The sequence below is a fragment of the Camarhynchus parvulus genome, chromosome 2, assembly GCF_901933205.1.
Source record: "Camarhynchus parvulus chromosome 2, STF_HiC, whole genome shotgun sequence".
Lineage (NCBI taxonomy): Eukaryota > Metazoa > Chordata > Aves > Passeriformes > Thraupidae > Camarhynchus > Camarhynchus parvulus.
In genome coordinates this window covers 113,522,734-113,533,833 of record NC_044572.1, presented here as the reverse complement: position 1 = coordinate 113,533,833, position 11,100 = coordinate 113,522,734, and the positions used below count along the sequence as shown (strand labels likewise).

At 39.5% G+C, this 11,100-nt stretch overlaps 1 non-coding gene across 1 annotated transcript; it reads left to right on the top strand.

The window, feature by feature from the left end:
- Nucleotides 1-9,895: 9,895 nt before the first annotated feature.
- Nucleotides 9,896-9,978, top strand: TRNAL-CAG. Its single transcript has one exon. It is a non-coding gene; the product is annotated as a tRNA-Leu (tRNA).
- The last annotated feature ends 1,122 nt before the right edge of the window (nt 9,979-11,100 follow it).

The following is an 11,100-nucleotide window of genomic DNA, read 5'->3' as shown; positions in this document are numbered from 1 at the left end:
TCCACAGATGTATAAGGACAGGACTGGCTAGGGAGTCCTAATTCTGTGGAGAATCAAAATAAATTTGGAAGAACTCCTTCTTCCCCTAATTTGTGTAAGCATAATTTAGAGCTAATAGCCCCACGTATTTCAGTGGGAATTGTTCTACACAATACAAATTTAGCTGAACCTTAACAGACATTTTGCCTATAAATATTTAAATGTACCTAAGATAGGCTGGGATTTGGTTGGGAACAGCTAAATTAGTTTTCTCATGCTTTCAGCACTTCAGATCTAGAATGGGAGCAGAATGTATGAAATGAATATTCTCCAGTGTACATACAGGCTGGTTGCTGGCTCAGATGCACGGGTAGCAGAACAAATTCGGATTAAACTGCAATATATATTGACCAGTTGGAGCAGTAAACTTTGCAGACAAGTGTAAGGTTTTCCTCTAGAAAGAAGTTCAAGAAGGAATGGAGTCGTCCAGGCCTGCAGACATCCTCTCAAGCCACTGCTGAAATAAAGGAGCAGCAAGCCAAGTAAAGGGCAACTTGCTGTTGGGCAGGGCAATCTGCAAGTGCTGCAAACTCAATATGAAGATCCAGTCAGGCATCTTTTGTTAAGAAGAAAAGATTAATGCTCTGGTTTGAATTAATATGAATGGATATGCCCAGATATCCTGTTCTGAAGAAACAAACTCAGTGCAAAATGTGTGAAACCTGTGTTATATGTCTAGGTGGCACTGCTGAAGGAATCAGAGTTCCTCCAAAGTTTAAGTCCCACCATTTACATTTCAGACACGGGTTTCAGCAGACTGTAGTGTGCCTAGGAGCCTGCAGGACCTACCCAAAAACTATGCCAGTGATTAGAAATCTCCCCAGTGATTTAAATGGGCTTGGTTGAAGCCAAATAAGCCATGTCCAGACTCCAGAGCAAGTGTAGGATGACATGTGGATGTGTGTGTGTGCAGTGGGGAAGCAGCACACGCACAGATCCTGCTGTGAAATTATAAAAGAAAGCAGCTGGTGAACTAACCCACAGAGCTTTGGACTCCTCAGGATAATTAATCTTGTATAAAATATGGAGCTACAAAGAAGGAAAAGCTAATGTCACAGTAGAGTCATAAGCATCTGCCACTTGAACCTGACATGGCAACACCACAGCCCTAACTCTGGGTTTAAGTTTTCAGTACATGTCAACAACAGGCACTGCTCCAGTGAAATGCAAGACAAGAAAAATATGCTCCACCTGAATATGGACTTTAGCCTAATAAAATACTAGATAATATACAATAACATCCCTAAACCCTAAAATAAGAAGTAAATTCAGCCCAAAATTAAACACAAAAACTTTACTTTTTACAATTTTTTCATCTTTTATTTATGTATTGCCCTGTCGTTCAAGTTAATAATTTTGTTCTAGCCAATATTTCGCTAAAAATTATCAAATGCACTAGAAAGAAGTAAAAATCTTGTACTTGTTCATAAATTTGATGAAAGTAAGGCACAATAGTCCTAGCTATATCCTGAAAACTTATTCATTGCCACAGTTCCCTCTAAGTCTGGACTACTGAAAAATGGTGCTCCCAGAGAAGCTACGTGGGCCACTTCTAACTATTGTGTTTACTAAATTTAATTTGTTTTTCTGAACTTTGGTAGAAAAACAGATTAGTCTCATATAAAGAACAGAAGAGAGTTACTCTTAGAAGAGTAGTTTTCTTTCTTCTCTTTGCAAAAATGGAAGTGTAGCAATGTGAGCCAAGCAACACTGTTTCTCCTCACAGATAAACAATTTTGCTTTGTTCATCCTCCAGTAAGCATATTGTGGGTAACTTCCTAATCAAAGGCTCTCTCTTTACCCCTTAAAATCAGTTTTTGAAAACTGACGTCAGACTTCTACAGGCTCTCCAAATCATGCATGAGAAAGAACCCAACAATGTTTTCTGTTATTAAAAACTCCTGCCTGATCTTAATAAAAAAAAACCTACCATGAACAGCTAAAATTCAAAACTAGTTATGATTGCAAAATCCCTTTTCCATGCTCAACAACACCATCCTCTCCTCATACATCAAAGCCCCACTGAGGAGGTTGTTCTGCATGTCAGACAACAGCCAGGATCCTGAAAACTCTGTTTGAAGAATGTGATTATGCATCCTACATAAGAAAACATAAGCTGTGTGCTAAAGAGAGAGGGCAGGTTTCACAAAAAATAAAGGCTTATATTGTGCTTTGCTGATTGTATCTGGCAAATGACAGTAACACCAAAGTTTTAGCTTCATTTAAGGTAAAAAACATTATCTCCCTTTACCTATGACACAATTTTGCCTAAGCTCTTTGTTGAAATACATGATTTTGAACTCCAGAGGGTAAAGGTAAGTTTGTGTCAGCATATATTGAGGAAATTCAACAGATCAGGTGTCTCAGGAATGTTTCAGCTCTAGTCTACTTTTGCAAGTCCAAACCAGGTTTTCCCATGATTTATGGTTTAGTCCCAGTGGGGTACGTAAAGCTGAATTACTGATCTCAGTTTTAGCCAGAAAGGATGAGAGTACACCACAGCTTGTAGCTACTTCTTGTTTCAGAAAGAACAAAGAAAGGAATTGGCAAACTTCCTAGCCCAAGAAACTCCCTATGTGAAGCCAGGATCGAGAGACATAGAGACATGTGCAGACTCCCATTTTGTTTCACCTCTGTCATTAGAACTTTTGCATTTCCCGTGCCTGAAATCTGACAATTTTAATGAAGAAATGAACAATGAAGAGTAAATTGCTATTGTGTTTTTGTGCTAAGAAAAACCATTTTCAGGAGGAATTCTGTTCAACAAGCCATGAGAAGATTAAAATTTTGTAATCTATTTCCTTCCTACTCTTCTTAGTTACTGCTGCTACTGGGAGATCAAGTTAAATGTCAATTTCAAATGGGATTTTTCAAATGTCTTTTTTATTAGCGGCTACTTGCCATGTTTGAATAGTGGTTGTGTAAGGTTTGCTTCAACTATTCATTTTTCAAATATCTGCTCGGTCCCACACTACTGCTTTTCCTCTCCAAATAGGATAGCCACAATTTAAAACCAAGGACTGAAGAACAATGAATTTTCATTGAAAATTTTCAAATTAGCACATATGAGGACTTCAGTCTGTGAAGTTTCAAAATTCAAAGAGTTTTCTCTATACAGTGGGATAAATATATAATAGTTTAACTTCTTTTTTGCTGCTTTTGTTCATTAAAATCTTCCTGAATCAGGAAGAACCAGAAACAACCAGGAAGAATCAGAAAGAATGGAAGACAAATATTTGGTCAGGAAATATGTCTGTTAATAAGCCAAAGATGTGAAGTTGTACCACAACCTTGGCAGTCCATAGACAGAGCTCATCTAGGCTATATAAAAGTTGTAATTGCTTTTGAAAAATCATACCAGGATGAATCACAAGATTATGCTATTTACCAAGGAACAAAATCCCAGATATAACTGAATTAGTAGTCAATAATCTAATAGCCTTAAAAAGGGTTATTGGATGCATACTCCAAGACTAATAGATAGTCTTCCTAATCATTTAATAAAGCTTGAATAATGTGGTCCTAGGGAACAATCCTTCTGTAGACAGGATGATAGACATGCTAATACATTTTGTAGCAGAACACATAATTTCACTTTTTCCTGCCTTCCACCTCCCCAAATTCATACATTCTCATAAGGAAAAACAGAAGTTATATCAGAATTTCCAAAACCAGATAGCAGTTGGGAAATTCTTTATTATTCTCTCACTTGTTAAACACGTCTATTTACATATCAATTGCAGTATTCATCATACATAATCATTAGTGCTTAATTCCACTATATAGAAACTTGAATTCTTGTGACAGCAGTCACAAGGGTTTTCAGGTGAGGTGAGAGACGAGAACATTGACTCCATGTTCAGAAGGCTTGATTTATTATTTTATGATATATACATATTACATTATAACTATACTAAAAAGAAAAAGAAGGAAAAGTTTCCAGAAGGCTACCTAAGCTTAGGTAGCTAAGGCTACCTAAGAACAGACTAGAAAGAAGAATGATAACAAAGGCAGCTCTCTAGGACTCTGAGCTCAGTCTTGGATTGGCCACTGACTATAAACATCCAAGATGGGCCAATCCAGAGGGACCTGTTGCACTCCACAGCAGCAGATAACAATTGTTTACATCTGTCTCCGAGGCCACAGCTCCTCAGAAGGAAAAATCCCAAAGAAAAGATTTTTCACAAAGAGATGTCTGTGACAAATTCTGAGCTTTTTAAAGTTATTTAAGAGCATAACTATACTAAAAATAGCCCCTAATTTTCATTGTTTCAGTGGTTCTACTGCTATCCAAAAGAAATGCTTGTTAACTTGAATGAGTAACAAAGCTAAGCTAATGTTAAGCACAAAAATTATGCACAATCCAACATGTACATAAACTAATAGCTGTCTTTGCAGACATTTGGATACTAAAATTAAAATATAAACTAGGCTTTTATGTTAAAGGTCTCAAGTGATAATCATTGTGTTTGCGCTTAGTTTAGATGTTTTGGGAAAAAAAGAATAAACACACCATTATACTTCTCTTCTTAACAAGGTATAACACTTTGTTATGGCTTGTTTGCTGCTTATTTTGCCACAAGAAATTGCAAAGTTCTGTCATTCCCCATGATTGCTTGTTGCAGTGCGTTTTTATACTTTGTAATACTTTGAAGTAGTTTTGTCTTGTATCCCCATATTTTTCCCAAATGGTTTATCCCAGACTGTACCCCCCTCCCTTTACCTGTGTTATCCCTCTCCCTGGATGAGATCATCCCCAAACCCCCACCCTGGCTCTCTGTCACTCACTCAGCATCCCATCCCCTCCATCTAGAACCTTCGGTCCAGGTCATCGAATGATCAGCCAGAGGCCAGGGGTCAGCCCCCCAAGCCTTGCCCCATACCCTGTCCTAAATGTCTATCCCCCAGTACCCATCCCTTAGGGTCACTTATTGGTTAGTAAAATGTTGTCTGCTTTTGGTTTCCACCTTCCTTTAAATGTAACCTTGGCACATCTCCCAGGGCTCTTGACAGGAGGCCCCCTGAGGTGCAGGAGCTCCTTTGGGACTCCTAGAATAAAACCTTGGATTAACCCCTGCTAAGAGTCGGCCCTTTATCTTCTACCGATGTCTCTGGTGTCTCTTCTGCTGCAAAGGCGACCAGCCTAGGTGCCCTCAGTACCCTCGGGGCACGGGAGAGTGTCTCCCGCTGTCGGCCGTGTCAGGGCTGCCCCTCCAGTGTCTGCCAACTCGGGACTGGCCGAGGGTTCCTGAGAGGCTCACAGAGGGACTGAGACAATTGTTCATACAATCAAACAAGGAAGGAAACATGACCCTGAAAATTTCTGTCTATGAGGAGGTGGTTGAAAAGTTTCCTGGCTGTGTCGTATGTGTACTTTATTGTTAAATGTCACTGAATGCTCAAGAGCAATTTATCCTCTTTTTTAGCTTGAAAACAGTGAATTTACAGTAGTATTAATAACTGCTTTAGAAGATAAACAGCTTGATCTACAGAAATTTATAGAAAATTTAGTAGCGTTTTATACAGAAATTTAAAAAAAAATCCAACACATTCTTGTCAGCAGGTAAACCTGTCTCTTCACAATGAGCACAGACTGGACAGTGCCTGGGAGCTGCATGATGGCTAATGAGATGCAGGAGAACTAATAGCAGAGCTTCCAAAACTGGAAAGCAAGTTTAGTAACTCCATTCTTGCTACTCCTGAGTCAATTTTTTCCCCAAAATATAAGTAAAAGGCTGTGCTGGTTTTGGCTGGGAGAGAGTTAATTTTCTTCACAGTGGCTGGTATGGGTCTGTGTTGTGGATTTGTGCTGAACACAGGGTTGGTACTGTGGTGTTTTTGTTACTGCTGAGCTGAGCCAAGGCCTTTTCTGCTTTTTGTGCTGCCACACTAGTGACCGGGCTGGGAGTGCATGGGAGGGTGGGAGGAGGGACAGCCAGGACAGGTGACCCCAACTGATCAAAGGGATATTCCAGACCATGTGGCATCATGATCAGTATAGAAAGTGAGGAGAAAGAAGAGGAAGGAGGGACATTTGAAATGATGGGGGTTGTCTTCCCTAGTCACTGTTATGTGGTGGGGCCCTGTTTTCCTGGGGATGGCTGAACACCTGCCTGCCCATGGGAAGCACTGAATTAATTCCTTGTTTTGCTTTGTTTGTGTGTGTGACTTTTGCTTTCCCTATTATGGTGTCCTTATCTCAACCCATGTAGCTTTGACCCTTCCAACACTCCCCCTGATCCTTCTGGTGGGGGAGTGAGTGAGCAGCTGGGTGGGGCTTAGTTAATGGATGGGGTTAAAGCACTACACAGACACATTTTTATATTAGAATGGAATATGAGAAATTGTTGAGATGAATAGGCATATTAATTTTAAAAAACCCCACCTCATGATCATAGGAAGAAGACCAGGCACTATTGCTCTGCAGGTGATAGTTTATGTCTACAAGAATAAATGAGAAACACCACCAGGGAGAGGAGCTATCATCAACCTCCCTTCCCCAGAGGCTGCCCAGTTAAAGCCCATTCAAGGACAGGAAAACAAAAGTAAGGGGTTGAGAGAGACTTCAGAGGAATTTCATACCCTTCCCATAAAATGCTTTTTGCCTTCCTGACTCCATGGAAACATAACAGTAAGTAATACCAAAGGGGAAAAGAAAAGAGTAGTAGCCAAAAGGAACAGAACTGTGGAGGAATCGGTCCTGTGTTAGCAGACAGAAAGGTAATCAAGTGGGGGTTGTGGAGGTGAATAAGTGGGTGTCACCTTGGCAACCTGAGATAAACTCATGAAAAATGCAATAGGTTCGCTATGAGGGAGAAAATCAATCAGATTAATATTAAATCAAGATGCTTTTATTTAGGGTAGGTAAACAATTCTCCAAGTGATGTGAATGCATAAAATATTTCTTTATTCTCTTTCTAGAGTGGCCTACACATTGTAGTTATCACTGACATGTCAATATGTTAAACAGGTCAGAGAAATAGGCATGGAAACTGATGCTGATTAAATTTTATTCTGATTTCTCGTAAGCAGTACTACAGTGGAGTTGTTGTCTATTTTATTACTTTTTAATTTGGTTTCCTAATCTGATTTTTTACCTGATAGAAGAGGGCTGAAAACAAAATGTTTATGATTAATATTTGATGGAAAAGTTAGGAAGTGTTTTTTCACGATTTGCATTTTCTTTTATTCTTTTAAGTTCTGGCTTAGATTCTTTCTGGACTTTTAATTTGCCTCACCGAGATTTGGGAGCTTGATGAGAAATTCTCTTTTCCCTTTTGTGCACTCATGTGAGACTCACAAAACAAGGGGTTTTTTTCAGTCTACAAAAATAAAATATAATTTCAGTTCCTGAATAGTTGAGGCTGAGGCAAGATTTCTTGCACTGTTGAGCTGGGGAACACCAGCTTCCTGACAAAGCCTGATTCCACTCAATATCCTGGTGATAACCAGGTAAGGAACTCAGTTGTATAAAAAACCCACAGACAAATTGTTATATATAAAGTCATAATAAAATTTTGTCATCAGCATGGAAGCATGAATTTGAACATAAACATTGAAACCTAAATTACATAGATTTCTTAAACTTTAGGCATAGGTTTTTCTTTTTTGGTATTGTTTTCTGACCTTTAGCATCTACCTCTACCACTCATTATGCATTCACATCTGGACACGTGCATGCACTGCTTTTTTTAATGCATTTATGAGTTAATGTTTTTATTTTTTGAAATTGTTAATAATGTTAAATCCCATTGTTTCACTATAACTATTTCTTTGTTACTTTTATAGACAGTGTACTCCTTAGCTTAGCTCCTTTCCTTTAAGCTGAACAAGAAAAAATACTGACGAAATAAAAATGACCGGCTAAACAAGGTACTGCCCTGCAGCAAAGAAAACATTAATAATTAATATGTGTTATGGACAAGAATTTACATATCCAGATTTTAGACCCACTAAAGGATCAATTTTGACTGTTTATTCTGATTCCCTGAGACAGGTCAGGAATTTTGTTTATCAGTTTCCAAATCTATCCCAAGAACTACAGAATCAAGCTGGGTTGTTAGTGAGAAATCTCCCAGTGATTTTCAACTAAATCTGGAAAACTGTGAGGACTGCAGCACAAGGCCTTAGGTTAAAAAACCCTCATATCTACCATTTTTCACTTAAATATGTATTTCAAGTTAAAAAAAAAAATTGTAGACTCCAGTCCAGGAAAGTATCTCTGTTCAGAACAGCATTTGACTCTCTGTCAAGACTCATACAGTGATGATTTAACACTAAATCTTTATATTAAAAGTACTTCATCTTACTTATCAGACTTGACAAACCATAAATTTTCAATGCACTCCACACCCAAAGGAAAGCATCTCCATATGTGTTTCATTGGGAATAATATTTGAAGTTGGGATGTACCCTTTAGTCTAGGCAATAGCTTCCACTTAGACACAAATTGATTGCCTCTGGCAGGGAAAAGGCACACTTAAAATAAGTAAATATATAATAAAAGCAGTTGATTGAAATACTGGTGAATTTTCTATAACATCTATTTTGCAGTTTTTTTAACAGACCACATAGTTTTGGGGTATTTTCTTAAACTAAGAGACAGCCCTGGGATTGAAGCTTGCAGTTTTGTACACCAGCTCTTGCACTAACCCTACCAGTGTATTTACAGCCAAACTTGCTTTTGGGGTTACCTCCAGGCACCAAAGCACATCCTCTCTCTCCAAAGACTTTGTTTTCCCCCAAAACACACCAGGGAATAATTTATTGCTCACCTCCTCACCTCTGTGTTTGGTCCATGACAAGCTCAGCACCATGGCTGTGCTCAGTGCTGGCTACATGACCTGGGAAAGAACCATCATTTTCCACATCCCCATGCAAGATTGGGGCAGGATCTCTTCTGGCTCCCACTTTACATCTTGTCTGAGGACCAATGAGCAAAACAGGAGAGACAAAAACACTGTCTTGGTCTCAGAGGAGGATTTTATTTCTTTTGCATTGGACAAGCTAAATTCAGCAAGGAAGCTATGTCAACATTGGAATAAAGTGGTGCCAGGAATGGTATAATAGGATGTTGAAAATGAGAAAAATTGCAGCTTTTGCAGCAGCTGACACTCCAACTCTCTTAACACACAGTCAGATTGTTTGAGGTTAGTAATTACAGTTGTATCAGCAGCAGGGGGGCAAACCTACCTGCTTGGTTCTTCATAAATCTGACCACTGACTTCACTTACTTATTTGAAAGCAAATACTGAAGGTCAGACTTAGTATGAGTGCACACTAATGCAAATTTTTCGTTATTTTATATACTAAGGGCAAGAATCTCACCCAGACAACAAATTTATGAAGAATTTAACCTGGAGAAGTTGCAGAAAAAGTACATCATGTCTGCTTAGCATTTTATTCAACTTTTCATCTGCTCATGTCATCAGAACAAGCCAGCTGGTAAAATATTTTAGCTCATTTTTATACCTCTAACAGGCAGTACTATTATAAAGAAAAAAATATATACCCGTATCTTAAAAGCTGATATGTTGGCATGCATTCCTGGAGATTTTTTGTTTCCCCTCTTTAATGTTAGTTCGTTCTTACAAACGTCGATTTAAAATGTCTGCAAGTCTAATCTTAATAATAGGAGAATTAACTGTTGTCATAAGGAATTTCAAATAATACTAGGGCCAGAAATTTTATTTAAAAAAAAATACACACAAAAAATAAAGAGCCTATTTACAGCCTCCTCTTCCTGTTTGCAGAAATATTTTTGGTATATCAGAGACTCATAATCCAAACTTGCTTTCATAAATCATTACAAATTATGACAGAGGCATCCAACAGAACTTCCTGTTTACCCAGGCAGGTCAGGATGGCTGAGCGGTCTAAGGCGCTGCGTTCAGGTCGCAGTCTCCCCTGGAGGCGTGGGTTCAAATCCCACTTCTGACAGCTTCTTTATGCCACCCAGCTGAGTGGCGCAGCTGATGCACCTGAAGGGCAGGAGCCATCCAGAGGGACCTGGACAAGCTCCAGAAGTGGGACCATGGGAATTTCATGAGGCTTTAATAAGACCTGGCGCTGGTGCTGCACCTGGCTCAGGGCAGCTCCCTGTCTCAGCACAAGCTGGGGGATGAACAGATCCAGAGCTACTCTGCCGAGAAGGACTTGGGGGTGTTGATGGATGAGAATCTGGACATGACTCAGCAATGGCACTCAGAGCCCAGAAAGCCACATGTATCCTGGGCTGCATCCAGACAGCGTGGGCAGCAGGGAGTTCTGCCCCTCTGCCCCACTCTGGTGAGACCCCACCTGCAGTGCTGCATCCAGCTCTGGAGTTCCCCCTTAAGAAGGACATCACCCTGCTGGGGCAAGTCCAGAGGAGGGGCCACCAAGTTGAACAGAGGGATATGAAGCACCTCTCCGATGAGGAAAGGCTGAGAGAATTGGGATTCTTCAGCCTGGAAAAGAGAAAGTTTTGGGGTGATGGGGTTGTGTCATTCCAGTAACTGAAGGGTCCTTACAGGAAGGATAGAACAAGACTACTTACAAGAATATGTACTGATGGGACAAGGGGGAATGGGCTCAAACTGAAAGAGAGTAGGTTTAAGTTAGATATTAGGAAAAAAATTCTTTCCTGTGTGTGTGGCGAGGCAGTAGAACAGGTTGAACAGGGAAGGTGGGGATGCCCTATCCCTTGAGGTGTTAAAAGCCAGGTTGGACAGGCTCTGTGCAACCTCTTTTATTTGAAGGTGTCTCTGTCCATGGCAGGGGAGTTGGAACAAGATGATTTTAAAGGTCCTCTTCCAACCTAAATTATTCTATGACTCTTTGTGTCTGTGAATAAGGAAATATAAGTAGAGAAATATAACAATATAGGAAATCTTGGAGCTTTTCTGCGTTATTATAATGAGGCATTTTTAGGGCTATTAGACTGTGCAGAAAGATTACAGAAGTTTTATCAGTTCCTATTACAATTGCATAGAGATTAATAAACCTGTAGTCATGATTATGCTATACAGAATAAATCATGAATATTTAATTTCTTCCTGAGCCTGACAGAAGAAGACGACT